The sequence below is a fragment of the Alligator mississippiensis genome, chromosome 10 (assembly GCF_030867095.1).
Source record: "Alligator mississippiensis isolate rAllMis1 chromosome 10, rAllMis1, whole genome shotgun sequence".
Lineage (NCBI taxonomy): Eukaryota > Metazoa > Chordata > Crocodylia > Alligatoridae > Alligator > Alligator mississippiensis.
In genome coordinates this window covers 16,862,321-16,881,928 of record NC_081833.1, presented here as the reverse complement: position 1 = coordinate 16,881,928, position 19,608 = coordinate 16,862,321, and positions in this window count along the sequence as shown.

Here is a 19,608-nt window from a genome sequence, read left to right as displayed (position 1 = left end):
GGAGGGGCATGCTGGCCTCTGTCCCTGTCTCTAACCTTGCGGGGGAGCATCTCCTCCTGACAGTACAAGAAGCAATAGGTCAGAGATGGATCATGGACTGAATTCAACCCCAACAGCCCCTTTGAAGGAGGACCTCCCCTACCTGCAAACACTAGCGATCCCAGCACCTCCAACCTGCCTTGCAGCTGGAACGCTGCACGCGACACCCCCAGGGCCTCCACCATCAGTCCAGTCCCCAGCACACCCCTGTGGGACCACGTCATCCTCCTTCCCTCCCTATGCCCCACTTACCTCCGCAGGGTGGGCCAGACCTGGGCTGTCCCCTCTGATCCATGGTCTGTGCTTACAAATAAAAAAATGCAATGCCATTGAGGATAAAATCCACCCTCCTGCTCCTCTGTCCCAGAGCTGGCCCCCAGCTGTAGGCCTTACCCTTTTCCACACATACACGCAGGGACACAAACATGGACACACGGACACACACACACCCACACCCACAATTCCAGCCCCCCAACACTGGGTACAGGAGCAGAGAGGGGCTCATCTCTGCATTGCTGTTTGCCCTTTTAGGGAGAAACCAAGTGTATCGGGCCTCTGTACCCAGCAGTGTTACTTCCCATATCCACCCATCAGGGCCTACCGCTCCTCACACACAATGTCAGGGGTCTGTTCATGGCTTCGGCATCCTCTGGGATTTCACCCTGCCTCAGCCTGCTCCCTCCCCTGCCCCAAGGCCCTGCCGGCCTCTGCCACACAAACTCACCAGGAGCCGCTCCTCCCTCTGCCGAGCACTGTGGAGACAAAACACATTTCCGGGCTCAGAGATACTAATGGTGCCGTCCCAGAAAACACCCCTTCCCCAAGGAGAGAGTCGCACAGAAGCAGGGTTTGCTCTGGGCTTGTGCCCCAAGCCCTGTGCTGCACAACGGGAACAGCTTCTTCCCCAGCCCCACACCTACCAGGACAGGAGGAGGTCCAAGTATTGCTGCTGTTTTCTTATTTGTGCTGTCAGTGCCTTCAGCTCAATCTGCCAGCAAATGAGACAGTGTGGGTTGGAGAGGCTTCATGTCACTGCCTGTCTGTCTGCATAGCCACCTCTTGCCCACATCTGACCCTCTGGCCCTGTGATCACCCTCCATCCCCCAGCCCAGCCCCAGGCTTGTCCCTCTGGTCCACCCCTCCATGCAGCTGTCACCCAGCCCATTTGGTCTCCCTCAGGTCTCCCTCCCTGTGGCAGGACCTTGCAGTTATCCTCTGGAATTGCCCCCTTCCTGGCTCCCTTCCCCACCCCTGGGCTCCTCCCCAAGGGCCCAGAGCCCTGCTGCCCCTGCCCCACACTCACTCACCAACACCTTCCCCTGCTGCTTCTGGGCAAAAAGCATTTTGCGGCTCAGAAAGAGATGGAGCTGCCACAGAAACCAGCCGCCTCCCCCAGTAGACCTGCATGGCCTGCTCCCCACTCAGCCCCAGATGGGGGGAGACAAAAGGGACCAGGACACTATGTCCTGGTGTGCACAACACCCCACTGATCCCTCCCACCAGCCTCTGGGTGCTTCATACAGCCTGGGGGCAATCCCCTCCCATGATGTGGACCCCACGCTGCCTGAGCACAGGATCAGGATGCCCAGAGATGGAGGACTGACACTAGAGATGACTGCTTGGTACAGGGCACTGGCACCCTGTGGGATGGGCATCATGGGTCATCCTGACCTGCCTGGAGGCAGAAGGGGCCCTGATCATCACCCAGTTGCCATCCAACTCTGATCCCAGGGTTTGCAAACTAACAGTACGAAAAGGACCATACCTCTCCCTCTGTCTTGCTCCTTTTTGACAGAGGCGAGCCTGTGTCTGTACACTAGCCTCCGTCTTTGGCAGGGGTTGAGCCTGGTACCCAACCTCTGCGAGGGAGAGGGCCCTGGTCTGGGTGCCAGCATCTTCGTGCCAGGGGCCCTCTGTCTGGGTGCTGGCCTCTTTTTTCAGGGGCAAACTGTCTTGGGTCCCTGCCTCCTCCTGGTGGGGGCTACTGCTCCTGATTGTGCAAAAAGGAACTGGTTAGAAATGGGTCCTGGACTGAATCCATCCCCACCAGCACCAGAGAAGGAAAAGCTCCCGTACCTGCAAGCAGCACCACTTGCAACACCCCAGAGCCTGCTCCAGAGCCTGCAAGCTATCCAGGAGAGCCCTGCACCTCACCCTCCCCTCCACGTCCCCCACTTACCCCTCCAGAGCCGGCCAGCCCTCCTCAGCCTTCACCTCAACATCCATGGAAGGTTGTTGCAAATGAAAAAGCAAAATGCCAATGAGGACAAAATCCAGCCCCTGGCCCAAAGCTGCCACCCGGGAGAGTGTGGGGGGAGGCTGGGGGACAGCAATCCAGGGAGCAGGGGAGGTCAGCACAGCACAGACATGTCACCCCACCAGTCCCATCCACAAAGCTCGCATGGTGCCCAGCACTGCACACACAAGCCTTCCCAAACAGCCAGGGCAACACCCTGCCCCCTCTACTGCAGGGCCTGGCACAGCAGGGTGCAGTCTTGCCCTGTGCACACACAGGCACACACACACTCAGCCACCCCCTGGGACCGGGGCATGCAGAGTGTCTCACCTCTGTGGGGCAAGCGTGCAGAGCCTGGTCCTGCTTTCTCACCAGCAGCAGAAAGAAAACCTGTGTTTTCAGCTCTTCCACTTGGGCCTGCAGGAGAATCACTCAAAGGTGTCAGAGCCTGCCCATGCCTGCACCAAGCATATCAGGCCTTTGTACCCAGCAGTGTTACCTCCTATATGCACCCATGAGGGCCTACCTCTCTGCATCGCAATGTGTCAGAAGTCTGTTCCCAGCTTGGGCATCCTCTGGGATTTCTCCCTGCCTGGCCAAGCTTGGCCTCACCAATTCCCTACCCTGCCCCCCTACCCTGCCCTGCTGGCCTCTGCCACACTCAAACTTACCAGAAGCCGCTCCTCCCTTTGCCGTGCATGGTGGAGACAAAACATATTTCTGGGCTCAGAGAGACTGACAGCGGCGTCCCAGAAAACAGCCCGTCCCCAAGGAGAGATTTGCACAGGAGTAGGGATGGTCCCTTGGGTTGTGCCCCAACGCCTGTGCCACACAACGGGAACAGCTCCCTCCCCAGCCCCGCACCTACCAGGACACGAGGACTTCCATGTCTTGCTGGTGTTTTGTCACTCGGGCCCGAAATGCCTTCAGCTCCAGCTGCCAGCAAACGAGACAGTGCGCGTTAGAGAGGCTTCATGCCACTGCCTGTCTGTCTGCACACACAGCCACCTCTTGCCCACATCTGTCTCTCTGGCCCTATGATCACCCTCCATCCCCCAGCCCAGCCCCAGGCTTGTCCCTCTGGTCCACCCCTCCATGCAGCCATCACCCAGCCCACTTGGTCTCCCACACAGCCCCCAACCCCGGCTGGGTCCCACTCACCTGCCTCCGGCAGTACCCTTCACCGGGCTTCTCCTGGGGAAGGAAAGAGCTGCTGGAGTAATGGGCTCCCTTGGGCAACAAATTCCCCATCTTCCCAGGATGAGGGATGTCAGCCCCCATAGCCCTGGGACTGGGCAGGGCTCACAGACCTGGGCCCCGGGGGTCCCAGGGGTTCATTATCACCACCTGTCTCAGGTGAGTCCCCACCTCCCAGCTCAGGGTCCCAGGTCTCCTCAGACCCTGAGTTGGGAGACTTGGAGTTGGGAAGGACTGTTTCTGTGATTGAGGGATGAGCCAACGACCCCCTCCCTTTTTCTTGGAGGGCCCATGGAGTTGGCAGGAGATGGAAACTCTCCTTCAGGGTCTCGCGTGCTGCATGGGGCTGGGAGGGGCATGGGGCACCTAGTGAGAGACCCCTGATTCCCAGATCAGCACTCCCTGGGCAGGGGAAAGACTCACTGCAGCAGGTGGGTGCAGCCACATCTGGCCCCTCACAGTGCTTCCTGGACTTGCCCCAGCCCTGCTCCTGGTCCTGAGGAGAGACAAGGGGCCGTGCATCAGCTGGGCCCACTCTGCTGCCAGAGCGCAGGGCAACCAGCCCCTCTGGGACACAATGCATGGGGGTACCTGCCAGGACCCTTGCAGGCCGCAAGGGCAGGTGCTTCCTCCATGGGGGTCAGGTGGGAGTCCCTCCAGGGAGCAGGTCTGGGAGAGACCCCAGGGATATGGCTGGTCGTCTGAGATGCAAGTGCCCCTGGCAGGGGCTGGGTCCAAGGGGACAACGGGATGAGGGGCAGTAAGGCGAGGGAGGGGTCTCCTGGCCCCACACAGGTATCTCAAGGGTAGAAAAAAGTTCTGTGGGGCTGGGAGATGCTGGACCAGCTCAGCCTCCTGGGAATGGAGGCTGAGGAGGGAAAGCGGGTTGCCCTTATGCAGAGACCTTGCTCCCTCCCCATGCAACTTCACAAGCCCCTCCCCAGCTCAGGCTGGACCCAGACTCACCAGGTGCAGGGTCCCTCCTATCCTGGCCTTCACCCACAGAGGGTAAACATGGAGACCTCTTAATGGGGAGCAGTTTGGCTCTTGCTCACTTGTCTGAACCCAGGGTGGCATGTGGTGCTGAGGGGAAATGAGAGCTGCACATCAGGCTGGGTGGGCCTGAGCTCCACTGTGGGGTGAGGATCCCAGAGCCCGTGTGGCAGCAGGGTCATTGCCAGGGGAAGAATACCAGGGCAGTGGCATGGGCAAGAGCTGCAGAGCCAGGACCTGGTGCAGAGTGAGGAGCCCATGGGGTTCCCCTTCCCCATGGTCCTGTTTCCCTTCCCCAAAGTCCTGTTCCCCTTCCCCAGGGAAATTGCTGGTGAAGAGCAGGGGTGACAGCTTGGTGGGGCACAGATCTGTTTCATCCATTGTGGACCTTGGACAGCATGGGCTTGGCCAGCCAGGGAAGCCCTGCAGGGAGGGGAGGCCTCGCGGCCCTGAACCCTCTCGTGCTGTCCAGCCCTTATTGCTCCCAAGGGGGGGCACATGCCTATGCCTCACCCGGGGTGCTGGAGCACAGGTGCACTGGGGGCAGCTTCTCCCATCGCAGCATCTGCAAACAAACAGGGTCCCTGAGCTGAGGGAGGGAAATAGGAGTCTCACTGCCGAGAGCAGAGCCAAGGTATGGGGCCGAGTGCTGGGCCCTTGCACAACATGAGCCCCGGCTGCCAACTTGCCACATTCCCACAAGTCCCCGTGACCGGCCCCTGCCGTGTCCCCAGTGCCGCCCCCACGCCTGAGTGAGAAAGGGCGCTCACAGCCCCAACTCTGATCAGCTCACTTCTGATGCCCCAATTATGAACTGTATAACTAACTAGCTAAATAATGATCTAGTGAACTAATTAACTAACTAACGAACAAACGACCTAACTAATGAATTAGTGAACCGATGAACAAACAATCTAACGAATTAATGAAATAAGTAATGAACTAATTAATGAACAAACTAATGAACTAACTAACTAATGAAAGAATGAATTAATTAACCAAGTACATAACTAAGCAACTAACTCTAGAGAGCACAAATGACTAAAAACACTAGCGACTATGAAGGGCAACTGGCTCTGGCGAAGGTCCCAAGAGCACTGGGAGGAGCTGGTGCCTGACACTGAGGCTGGAGCTTGTGATGTCACATGGAACAGCCCTGTTACCATGGAAACCAGGGGTCTCCATCCCACATGGGCAAGGTGCTGAGTGCTGGGGCTGTGGGCCCCTTTGGCCTGGCCTGGCCTGGCCTGACCTGGCCTGGGGGTGTTCCCAGCCCAGGACGACCTTAGACCCTGAACTCTTTGGGCGTGTTCTCCTTCACTGTCCATGTGGACCAAGCACAGTGACAGCCCTGGCTGGAGGTTAACAACACTGATTGTCCTGCTCCAGGGGGTCCTAGTTAAACAGTAGCCCCTGGTGCCAGATCTGCAGCCCCTCTCTGATCACTGCCCCGTGTGGTCTGGGCACATCAGGGCAGCGACTGGGGCGGGGAACACAAAGCTCTGCTCAGCTTGAGCCCCTTTGTGTGCAGAGAGGAATGACAGGATCCTGGAAACAACAGGCTGGAGCAAGGGTCAGCACGGACATGATCCCCACATGATCCCTAGTGGGGGCTTCCTTTTCCCCCTGCTCACATACAACTCAGCTCCCCAGCACAGTGCAGTCACTAGGAGTGGACTTTCCTGATGATACTCTTGCCCCCCCGCCCCCAGGAAGGAGGTGGGATGAATACGTGCAGGTCAGGGGGACACTCCCCGTGCCCTCTCACTCCAGATGAAGAGGAGGGAAGAGAGATGGGCATGCTCATAGTTTTGGCACAGTCGAACGGGCAACAGGACACTTGTGGGCTCATCACATGTGCCCAAGTGCCAGAGATGGGCCCAGCAATGCTCGCATCCAAAGGAGTGTGATAATGAATCCTACAGAACTTGCCCAGGCTTCCCCAGCAGAGACAGGGAGGTCTGTCCAGGGACAGACAAGTACACATGCTTTGTCATCTGTCTCAGCCTCCCGAGGGCAGGCCCTGGCACTCACTCTCTATGCAAATGCCAGTTAGATCCTGCTCAAGGACTTGTCCTGGGGTGCTCAGGGCCAGTGCTCCCAGGAGCTGAGCTTTCCTGCCGGGCTCTGCTCTCCCCTCCTGCAGCACCGTGACTGCCTTGGTCTGGGCCCTGCTCCTCCTGGCCCTGCTCCCAGATGAGTGCTTGGGGCAGGGCTGTGGGTGGCAGGCAGGGGTAGAGTCAGGGCCCGTGGTGCCCAGTGCTAGGTGCCCCAGAGCCAGGTTGGGGTGGGTGAGGAGGGATCTGCATCTCACAGGCCACCCCCATTCCCAACATGGAGTCCAACCCCCAGCCCTGACCCTCCTGCCTCAGATCAGGCCATGCCGGCCCCTCTGGGCCACCTCTAGCCCCAGCTCCTTCTCCCATGGCTCAGCCCCTGCAGCTTCCCTGCCACCAGCTCCCTCTTCCACTGATGCTCTTTCCTAGGCCTGTCTCCAGGAAAGGGAGGTGCTGGACTCAGAGGGGATCTTGTGAAGGTCAAAAGAGGCAAATTCAGAGCCACAAACACCTGATAACTGCTGTCATCCCCTGGCCCCACAAGGCTGGGGTCAGCAGAGCGTGTCCAGGGGTTTGGTTCCCCCACCACCCCTGCAGAGCAGCTCTGTGCAGTCCTGGGGGAAGCTGCTCTTCCTTCTCACCGCCCTGCCTGGTGAGTCCATGCCTCACTGCCCTGAAATATCCCAAAGCCCTTGAGATCCCAGAGACCTCAGCACATGCTAAGCCTGACCAGGGGATCCTCAGGGAGCCCTCAACATCTTCCCATGTGCCCAGGCTAGGACTGGCCTGATGTTTATTCTTACCCTTTCTTTGTTATTGGATCCCATCTTAGATTTGGAGGGGGAGTTAAGATCCCCGGTGGGAGGCGTGTTTGCAGCAACTCAATAAATCATCTCCATCGTGTGCCTTGGAAGCGGCTGCACATGAGTAGCCTGAGAGCAGTGGACAGAGGGTCTTCCCATCTAACATCAGGAAGTTATCAGGACTCAACACTGGTGCTGCTGGGAGTATTTTGGGACCACCGGGCACATCTACACAAGATATTTACCGCACACTTGCCAAATTAACCGCACAGCATGTACATTTAGAGCAGACAACATTAATAAACTCTGCAGGGCAGGACTTGTAAATACACTGCTGTAGTTTTTTTGTGCACTGCAGCACACAAGTAGACCCTGACCACCTGGCTGGGGCATGAGGGTGCTTCCATGCTGGGGCTGTGCTGTGTTATTATTAAAGGTCTGTTCTCTTCCTCATTCATGGTTGTCATTATTCACTGTGGGACCTAAATCATTGCATGGTGTCAGAAGTGGTGAATGGGGAAGACTGGATGATCTGTGGCATTATTCCTAGCAGAAAGATTTTAATTCAGGGCCTGGACGTTGCACTCACCAAGGAACAAATGCCTCTGAGAGTACAGTCCCCTCCCTGCAAGGCAAAAGTGTAACCAGCTCAGAGACACAGTTAAACAAGGATGCATTACAAATCCCTCATTGCCTTTCATTGTCAGACAATATCCATGAGAACTGGAGAAATTTTAGACAAAGTTTTGAGCTGTATTTAGCAGCTATAGGAGCAGAAAAGAAAATTGATAAAGTTAAATCTTCCATTTTTCTGCATGTGGGAGGGGGAAAAGCACTTGAGGTGTACAACAACTTTACATTTGCTCCAGGCCAAAACATGAAGTTAAATGAGATATTGAATATATTTGAAGAATAACATGCAATGAGACTTTTGAGAGACATCATTTTTTTATGTGCATGCAAAAACCAGATGAAATCATAGAGCACTATATCACAGAGTTAAAAAGGCTCAGCAAGACCTGTCTTTTTGGGGACATAATAGATTTTCTGATCAGGGATAGAATCATTTGTGGTATTATAGACAATGGATTAAGAGAGAAGCTGCTAGGGAAGGAGACCTATCCCTAGAAAAAACTATACAGACTTGTAGAGCAGCTGAAACTGTGAAGGATCAGGCCAAAGAGCTAAATGCAGCTGAGGGCGTTGTCCGTGCAACACATAGTAAAGACAGACAGAAAAACCACTTCAAACGGAGCTTGCCCCAGCTACCACAACTACTACTAAGGACCAGATGGAGTACAGGCAGGCTTGCAGCTGGCGTGGAATACAGCCTGGCTCCAAACGATGTGCTGCATTAGGAAAGTTGTGTTTTAATTGCAGTAAAAATAATCAGTTTGCCAAATGTTGCAAAGTGCAAGCCCATAAACTCTAGGTGCTTATGGCTAAAGATGTTCCAGAGGGAGAGTAGTATGTAGATACAGTAGAATCAAGCAGAGCTACTGAGAAGGACTGGATCCTGCCACTAGAAGTGCACGGGATAATGATACCATTTAAACGATACAGGGGCTCAGGTGAACATTTTATCAGAGCCAGATTATAAAAGGCTGAAAAGTAAACCATAACTGATGTCTACAAAAGTAACCATAACTGCCTATTCAGGAGCAAAGATACCAGTCAAGGGAGAGTGCCTAGCCTGCATCAAACGTAAGAATGTAGTGTACAATCTTGCATTCATTGAAGTACCTATTTGGGGCCTGGCAACTTGTGAAAAGCTCAATGTGGTTACACGGGTGCTTGCATTAGAACGCTGTGGCTTGGGTTATGAGGACCTTATTTTGAAATATCAAGATTATTTTCAAGGCCTTGGTTGCTTACCTGGGGAGCCTACAATTCAGATAAATAAACAGGTCCCTCCAGTTATACACCCATGCAGAAAGGTGCCTTTTGCACTCCATGATAAACTAAAGGCAGAGCTAAAAAGGATGGAGGAAGCCCAGGTAAAACAGAAAATTGAGGAGCCATCAGAGTGGGTGAACTCCCTAGTTATTGTGGAGAAGAATAATGGACAGCTCTGGATATGCTTAGATCCAAGGGATCTCAATAAGGCCATAAAGACAGAACATTTTAAGTTGCCCACCAGAGAAGAGATTAAGGCTCAGTTTGCAAATGTGCAGTTCTTCAGTAAATTAGATGCTTCTTCGGGATTATGGCAGCTGGAGTTAACAGAGAAAAGTTCTACATTATGCACATTCAATACTCCATTTGGAAGGTATCGATTTCTGAGTTTACCTTTTGGTATAGCTTCAGCTCCAGAGGTGTATCACAAAACTATACATATGATTTGTGAGCATATTCCATGTGTAGACACCTCTATGAATGATATCATTGGGGCTCCACCAAGGAAGAGTATGATCATAGGCTCCAAGAGGTGTTGGAGGCAACTAGGGCTGCAAATTTGAAACTCAATAGACAGAAATATGTTTTTGGAGCTACAGAATTGACATTTGTGGGAGATATTATTTCTAGAGAAGGGGTGAAATCGGACAAGGAAAAAATTCAGGCTATCAACATGATGCCACACCCCCAGGTCAAAGAAAGACTTGCACTGCTTTTTGGGAATGGTAAATTGTCTGGGAAGGTTCATACCACACCTGTCTACAACAGCAGCACCTCTAAGGATGCTTGTTGAGAGTAAAAATAAATGGTGCTGGAATCCAGAGCAGAAGGAAGCATGGAAGGCATTGAAGCAACAATTAATACAAGAACCTGTATTGAAAGTCTATACCTCTGGGAAACTAATACAGATATCAACAGATGCTTTGCACTCGGGATTAGGTGCTGTGCTACTGCAGAAGTCTGACAACCAATGGCAACCTGTTGCGTCTACGTCTAAATAACCAACTGAGGCAGAAAGCAGGTATGCACAGATTGAGAAAGAGTTGTTAGAAATTTTCTTTGCATACCAGAGATTAAGTAAATATATTTATGGGCAGAAAGTGAATGTAGAAACAGACCACAAGCCCTTGATAGCACTGTTTCGCAAGCCTCTGAATGACTGCGCCTTAAGGATTCAAAGAATGATGATTAAGCTGCAGACGTATGACTTAGTTGTGAACTACACACCCAACAAGTTCCTGTTTACAGCAGATGTGCTGTCCAGGGCAATAGCCTCTACTGGACAAGCAGAAAAGACCTCCAAGGCAGAGATGTCGACTTGATTGTTAGTTCACTTCCAATCACGGACAGGAGGCTACAACAAATAAAAGATGAGACTGAGAAGGACCACTCATTAGGGATCCCGAAAGAAATGATAATTTTCGGTGGGCCAAAGGACAGGAGTACCTATGACTTGCGCGTGCAGGACTACTGGAATTGCTGCCATGAACTGTCAGTCGCTGAAGGATTTATTTTCAAGGGCAGTAAAGTCATAATGCCATGGCAGGGGCCAGGCTAGATGATCTGTTCAGGTCCCTCCTGACCCTAGGGCGAAACGTCGAAACAGCATCGAAACAGGAAAAGTGTTTTGAGGAAACGAAAAAGAACAGCAGTTTCAAAAGGAAACAACATTTTAAAAAAACATCATCCTGTTGAAACTCAGGTCAAAACAGAACGGTGCCATTTTATACAGCCATAGTGGAAATGTGACTGCCGCCTCCCTCAGAGCACAAAACCCTCAGGGAAAAGGAGTACCTATGGATCTATCCAGCAGTCTTTGGGGCTGCTCTTCTCCTCGCCTCCTCGTGTCCCGCCTGAGACAGCTGACGACAGGGATTCAGCAGAACCTGCAGGTTGTTCGAATCTGAGCGGGCCGCGATGGGAGCGCATCCGCTGCGGCTGTTATGGCAGCTGGAGTCCAGCACCTGACTAGCAGGACAAGCTCTAAGCAACCTCTAGGCAATGGCACTAAGGGAGAAGACTAGCGTGATAGTTTTAGGTACGATATCCATGGCAAGTCATTGTCAGCAGTCTGGTGCAGGTCTTCAATACAATCATTTAAAAGATAAATAGGACATTACTCCATGATATGTGCTACAGTTTGGATCTCACCGCACTCACATTTGGGGTCTTTAATAAAATGCCATTTACAAAGCAGCTTGTTCCCCAATGTGTTCAACGCAGTCCAGCTCTGCCTTCGTAAAGCAAAGCCAGGAGGTTTAGTTGTGGGGTCCATTATAAAAATGTATTAACAAGGTCAATTATCTTCAGTCACTAGGTCCATTTTCCTTGATATCAAAGCTTTCATGATTCAGTTCTTTCCCCATACTCCAAAATGGCCTTCTTTGACATAAGCCTTGGCCTATGGGAGTCATCAAGTGCCTCAAAAATTGGTAGTGAATTAAATATAGGCAGCTTTTTGTAAACTCTTTGTTTAGCCTCTTGATGTCGAAGATGAGGAGGAGGAGAGGTATGAGACAGAAGAGATAGGCAAGGAGCATGAGTGTATCTGCAAGTGCCTGTCATAAGTTTCAATGTTTCAGTCAGTTGCTTTGTGATGATTAGTTCATATTGTGCACGTTTGTTCAGGAAAAGAAATGCATGCAGCCCTGGGCACGAGTGCTGTCCTTCAGCCCAGGTGGGCGCTGTCCGTGCTGTGCACCAGGGTGTGGACAGTCCAGGTTGCAAACCTCAGTACTTGACTTGGATGCATCCCAGGCAGCGGACATGACAAGGGCTATTTAAGGAGCCTTTTCTAGTGCCCTCCACACACAGGATGAGCAGAGTTAATCTGCAATAGGCCTGCTCAGTCATCACTGCAGCTGCCTAATCACACACCTGTCCCGGTTCCAAATGCAAAATAACCATCTTACAGTCTTTGTCTCTGTACGCGCAGGTCCGTGACTAGGGGCAGGCCTGTCACTAGGGGCTTCTGGTAATTGCAAGCATTTGCCCCCATCACCATACACCCATCACTGTGCGACTTGCTATTGCAGCAAGAGGCTTGTGCACATCTTCTTTTAACATGGGGATGAAATGGCTCATCAGCAACCAGACATACTTTGCAGGAAGGAAACCTGAATCCCATGTCAAGGAAAATCGAGAGCACTGAAGATTTCTGTTCTGCGACAGCCTACATATGCCTCTGCCACCATCGTGAAATATTCTTGCTTCATCTGCATGCTCCACCATCAATGACTTTTATCTTTATTTTTGGATCCCTCTTAGCCTGTCAAGCTTGCTCTCCAGTTTGCCAACACGGGTGACTCTAGCAGAAGTACAGAACCGCAGACAGCATCACCCTCGATGTCAATGATAACAAACAAGCCTCTCTCCATTGTATCACAGTTGCGATCCTGGTGAGGATGCCTTGGGAGGACAGACCTCTGCCTATGAGTGAGAAAAATAAGGAAAACAAAAAGCCTGCATGAGTGAAATCCCCTGTGATTTCCACATCAGGACAATGAAGACCCTTCTGCAAGGCACTTGGGTGGGCTAGTTTGCAGCTTTCTTCATGTAACCGTTTTTAGTAGCCAACGTATTGCAGACATGCACACAGACACTTTGCCCATCACTCTAAGCTTTGGGAAAAGATCTTGTGGTGTTGGTGCTTGCAGGAGGAGAGGCCAGACCTGGAGCGAGATACTGAGCACAAGAGAAAAAGAGAAAAACACAAGCTGCTCTCCCACTCCAGGCACAGCCTTTCCAATGTAAGTTTTGCTCACAGCTTAAATGGTGTCCCAGTGTCCCTCCCCAGCCAATTTGAGGGATGAATGCCTGCCTTTTAGGGCTGTGCGCAGCTTCAGGTGTTGATTTGATTCGGAGGAGATTCAGCCCAATTTGGTGGCTGAATCTCCGAACACATATCCAATCAGGGGACCAATTTAAAGGTCTAAATTGATTCAAAGCTCTCCAAATCTTCAGAAAAGATTCGGAGAGCTTTGATGATTCGGGCAGTCCCTGGTGGCTGCAGCAGGGAGGTGCAGCCACTCCAAGCTGGTAAGTACTAGGGTTGGGGGAGGGGCCCATGGGGGGACGCCTGCCAGCCTCCCCAACCCCTCTGCTCCCCCAGCCCCCCCATGCCTGCCGCTCCCCCACCCCAGCTTGGTACTTTAAAAAAAAGCCACGGTGCTCACCAGGTGCTGCTGGGCAGGGGGCAATCCCTGCTGCCCCCACTCCCCTATACTGTGTGGGGAGTTCTGCCACGAGCCCCCTGGCCCCCCACCCCATATGGGTGCCCTGCCTGGGCCAGCTCCAGCCCTTTAAGAAAAAAAGAAGCTGAGAAAAGCTCCAGGACTCTTCACTCCTGCAGTGGCCTTGGGGCTTCAGGGGCTTGTGCAGAGTCCCCCACATGGTGCAGGACAGTGGGGCGCAGCGGTGATTGCTCCCAGCCGGCAGAAGCCGTGAGTCCGGGGGTTTCTTGTTTTTTTTTTTTTCTTAAAGGGCCAGAGCTAGCCCAGGCAGGGCACCCATGGGGGGGCGAAGATAGGGGTCAGGGAGCTCGTGCAGAGCTCCCCATGCAGCATGGGGCAGTGGTGGGCAGTGGGGATCGACCCCTGAACTGGCAGCACCCGGTGAGTCAGGGCTTTTTTTTAACAAGTGCCAGAGCTGGGACGGGAGAGGGGCGTGGGGTGGGCCCATCTGATTTGGAGATTCGGAGATTTGGCAGCAGCCGAATCTCTGAATCAGATTCAGCCAAATTGAATTGGGACAGTGATTCGAATCACCGAATCGAATCACTGTCCCCTGAATTGGCCAAGTCTGACTCTGAAGTGAATACTAGCCACTTCCCACTGCCTGTCTGCAGAGAGGGGATGGCAGCTGCAGAGCTAACTGCCCTGCCCAAAGTCTTTGGGCTTGAGTTGCAGCATCCCGCTAAGACTGGGACTTCCTTAAACTCCTGATACTGCAAATTGTGTATTAGGAGACATCAAAACTGACAGAGGATCAACCTAGCCCTGCTTTGCTCGCTCAAGCTCTCTAGGATACTTGGGAAGAGCTGAGACACTGGGCAACACTCCCTCCCTCCCAGCAGACCCTGTCCTATCCAAAACAAAAATTAATGAGAAGAGTGGATGAATTATATTTGATCAAAACCACAAATTGACCCAAGCATAATTTCAACCTCAACAAGGGAGAAATCAGCTTGCTGGGGAAGGTGCTCAGATAGCATAGCAGAAACCCCTCATTTCATGTGGGAATACTCATGTTCACAAAGATTTGGACCTGACCGTGGTAACATAGCACATGTATGGGGGTGGAAACATGCCTAGAGCAAAGTACAGCAAAGCCTCTCCTGAGCTCGTCCTTCCCATCTATCTCGGGTCTCTGATCCCATGGTGGGCATCACCTCCCGGTGCACAGGTCTGTCTGCATCAGAGCGAGCCCTTTGCTTCTCCACCCTTCCCTGCTGCATGTGTGCAAATAAGCAGTGCTCAGAGCACGGATTTGCTCCCCTACAGTCCTGTTTCAGTAAGAAGGAGAAGCCTGCTGCAAAACCTGCAGGAGGGGTTGGGAAGGGAAGAGCTGGGTCCCAGGAGCATAAAGTCTTCACTGCAGTTCTGCTGCTGATGTGACACTTCCAACCGCAATGTGTCTGTGATCCTCTAGTGACCGACTGGGCTCTGGATGACCTGGAAGGGGTCCTTGACTTGTTTAATTAAACTTCAATCAAATAATGGAATTTACCAAGGGAGGTCCTGCTTGTCCCCTCACTGACCCCAGCGGCACAACCATCTCACTGCATTAACAGCAGTGACTTCACCCTGCTTTTACACTTGAAGAGCCTGGGAATTTGGGTCCAGGGTCCCCTGCCTGTGTCAGGGCTCTTTTCAGATGTGCAGGTGCAGAGACACAGCAGCCAGTGGCCTAGGAGCAGATTTGCATGAAGGAGCTGGTCTCTGCTCTGTGTCCTTAAGAGCCCCAGAGGGTCAGAGCCAGAGGCCCCTGTGCAAGCTGTGCTAGTCTGGACGCCCACAATGGCCTGGGCCTCTCTCATCCTTGTGCTGCTCACGTATTGTGCAGGAGCTGCAGCGGGCTAGGGTTTTCACCTGACTGCCTCTAGTTCATGGTAAGTGGGGTTGAAGCCAAGGATGAATCATTTTACCTGGTTGTTTTCTTCTTCCCCTGTACGTTCTTTTGCCCAATATGTGAAGACTCAGCCACCTTCAGTGTCTGTCTCTCCAGGACAAAATACTTCAATCAGCTGCACAGGAAGCAACGTGGCTAAGTATTATGTGTGCTGGTACCAGTAGAAACTTGCCAACTTTCCCTTGCTACTTATATATAAGACTAGTGAGAGACCCTCTGGAATTATTGACTGATTTTCTGGCTCCAAATCGGGAAGCACCGCCACATTAACCATCACTGGAGTCCACGCCCAAGACAAGGCTGATTATTACTACCAGGCTTATGATGGTGACAGCAGCTCTCCTCACAGCGAGAGGTTGCAATCAAGGTTGCCTTTAAGCTGAGCTCATGCGTGGCCGTGCACAAGTAAAAATCTTGCCGCGCACCAACTTTTTAATGCTGCACACCCGCCCGGAGAGGAGCTGGGCGTGGACTGCGGCGGAGGCAGCAGAGCCAGCACAGGACACTTACTGAAGGTAAGCCCCTCACTCCTCATGCAGGGCAGGCAGCGGCTCCTCCTTGAGGCGAGGTAAGGCGGCTGCCCCGGGCTCCGCTGGCTCTGGGGAAGTGCTCTGCACCCCCACATCGCCACGGGGAGTGAGGAGGCACATGGCATCAGGGCTGGAGAGTGGAGCAGTTCCCTGGAGCCAGCAAAGCCCGTGCCAGCCCCCAACCCCAGCCCCAGCCCTCATCCATGCCTTGCCTCACCTCAGGGAGGAGCCACTGCCTGCCCCGCATGAGGAGTGAGGAGCTTACCTTCGGTAAGTGTCCCATGCCAGCCCCGGTGCTTCCCTTTCAGTTCTATCGATTGATTGTGTCCAGCCCATGGCTGGGCCACAGCACTCCACTACGCTGCTCTGGGTAGCAGTTAGCATGGAGAAGGGTAGTGGCTGAACCCTGCCGGATCCCACCTGGACATTTACGGTGGGACGCTTACCAGTGGACCAAGCTGAAAGGGGGAGGCAGGACCGAAGCGGCGCGTTCATGGACCAAAGCGGCATGCTCACGGACCGCTACTCCTTAGAGGGAACATTGAATGCAATGGGCATGTGATACAGAAACCTCCTGTTTTTGGAGGAAATGGGCCACTGTTTTCTACAGTGAGAGCTCTCATCCTAGTGGGGAATAACATGTTGCCAGTCTACCCAGAGACATCCCCAATGCTGTGAAGCACACGTGGTCCTCATTACTCTCCCCTGGAAGTTCTGCCTGTGCAGCAGGGCTCCTACCGGAGACCTTTAGGACATGGAGGGGGACTGAGAGGCGGGTTACATATTCTCGTTCAGTGTTTCTAAACTCTACAAGCAAGAATTGGGGGCACCCTGAGATCTGGTTTGTTGTAGCATGCAGGCCTCCGCACAATGCAGGTTACACACAAAATAATCACAACTCTTTGTACACAACAAACCTCAACCAGGCAAAGTAGAAACCTGAACTCCCCCTCCCCCTGCCCAAAAGTACAAAACAAAGAGTAAATGAATAACATCTAACTAATAACAAAAAATGTAAATGGGCAGAAATTCGATCTCAAACATGGAAAAATGTCATTAATGCCCCTAAGGACTGTTATACTGTATCAGTCTGAAGGGAAGATGCTCAGCTATTTAGTTCATAGACAGTGCATAGTTGAGAACCACAAGATAAAAAATGATGCTTATTTGATGGATGAAGAAACTGAGGCCCAGCTCATGGCCACATAGCACCAATGTCTCACAGCTAGGAAGTCACACCTCTCTCTGATGGATCACAGCTCCCTCCTTGAACTCACAGGTGAGGCTTCCTCTAGAACAGTCCACACTGGAGTTCCAGCTCCCGCCTCTCCTTTCCCAGCTACAGTCCACTTTCCCAAAATTTGCGTGGGTGGTAAAGGATGCAGAGATCAAGTCAAGACCCCTATTACCTTTATAGGCCCAAGGTACTATTCAAAGATCAATCTAATTCATTCATCTCCCTGGGTGCTACCAGAGACATGACTTTCTTCTCACTCCACAGCTCTGTCTTGTGGAAAATGATCTCTTTGCACCTCAGGTTTCCAGCACTGCCCAATATGTGAATAACCAGCACCCAGAGTAGTGCTTTATCCCCTACTATCCAACAGTGCTAAAGCAGGGGACCCCCTGCCAGAAGTATTGTAGATGTCTGTGGAAGGTGCAGTGCCCGCTACCCAAGAAGATCAAGGCTCCATGGTGCAGTGCCAGTGCCCCACAAACACTGGGTAATAATGTTGTGTGGCACCCCATGGCACCCTTGATAGGACCTTAAAGCATCCCAAGGTGCAGCAGCACTCTGGTCGAGAAGCACAGGTCTATAACTCCATGCTGAGTCACAGAATCTTGCTGACCCATTGCGCAAACCCCACGTGTCCTTAATTCCTGAATAAACCTTCTCTGTGGCTGTGGTGGCCCTTTATGCGTATGACACTAGCAACCACTCACTTCCATGATGCTGCAGTGCCATTATTTGGAGCCATCTGTGGAGAGGTCCATGTCCATCAATAGGTTGGAGAATTGCAGCCAGAAGGGCTAATACCAGAATTGGTTTGAAAACATTAAACTCTCTTTTTTGCTCTGCTTTTCATGCCCACTCTGTTCCCTGGTGGAGAAGATGCCTTGGGTGCTCTTTGTGAATAGTATAGTTAGATCTGAACTTTGGATCTTTGGATGCACTTTTTTCTTCTGACATGTTCAGTCTTGTCTGAAGGGGGAGCAGATGCTGCCCTTGGCTCCACACAGGTTGTGTTTGAGCTACGAGACCCTTGTTTTACTGCCTGAGCTGATGTTGGGAAGAGGGGAAAGTGCTTGGGCAGCTACTGCAGGGCAGAGGAGCACACTCTAAGAGGCTGATAGGCCCTGTTCATTTATCAATGGAGGCAAAGAGCTGTGCTGCTGGCATTGCCATGCCACTTACACTGCTGCAGGAGAGAGGCTTCAAACACTTCCTTCTTGCATGTGGTGCCTGGTGCTACTGCAAGGGCTCAAGCTGTCAGATGGAGGCTAAGTGCTGGAATGCAGCTGTCAGCACCTTTTCTTATATTCTAGTACATGGTTTATGGTTGAAATCTGTCATAAGTCTGCAACTGTCATTCTCAACCTTTTTAGACTCAATGCATCTCTCAGAGAAGCCAGCCTTTAATTTTCTTGAAAAACTACATCTGTCAAAGGGAATGGCTCTCTCTCTTCTTTAGTCAAAGCACCCATTCCTTTAGGGAAGGCACATGAAGTGAAACTGTAGTCTTCCAAAATGCATTCTGGGAAGCTCTGCAGCACAAGTGCCCTCCCTACTGCCCCCAGGACAACTGCCCACACAAAACAGCTCCTATTGAGCATTTAGGACATGGGAGAGAAGGGGGGAAGGGCAACATTTGAAGATAGTGTGAACTCTCCTTCATTATTTTCAAACTTGGGAAGGAAGAACTGTGGCCTCCCTACAGCCTGGTTCAGCATTAATGCCACCACTCATGGCCTGCTCAGATATCCACTGTCTACACAACACCCATGGGAAGTAGCATGAAGACCTGTTCACACCATGGTTGAGCCAGTACCATGACATTCCCTTATACCCAGCCAACTGAGCTGAAACCATGAAAACACCCACCTGAAACAAGTCCCCTCAAAAACAGAGAGAGCAGATGGATGCAATATATATAATCAGTAGCACATCTTCACAAGGGAAGAATTTATACCTCAAAAGGGGGAAAGTATCACAGACATCCCTAGGACTTCGGCATTGCATCTGCTCATCTGCCTGGTGGTGGCCAGAGCACTCCTTGAACTCGCACAGACCGGACTTTCTCTAGAAGGGTCTGGCCTCAAGCTCCAGCTCTCTCTCTTCCTAGACTATATCCCATCAGTCCATTGTCCTGGCTCTGCCCCATTCCCGTGGTTTGTTGAGCAAGAAATGGGATGAGGAGAGCGGGATGTGCGTAGTGGGAAATTAAGGCACTCAGATACAGATGAAATCATGACCGCCAATGAAACACGCATGCTCCAAACAACTCTTCAATGATCAAATCAATTAATTCATCTCCATGCCTGGTACCTTAGTGGTGATGCCTTAAACCTAAACTCTGTAAAAGGACCTGCCCAGAATGGCGTGCCAGGGCTGTGCGAAATGGCACCGTTCCATCTCAACTTGGGTTTTGATGTTTTTACAGAACAGCATTTTGTTTTGAATTTCATTTTGAGTCGAAACCGCTGTTCCATTTCATTTCATTGAAACA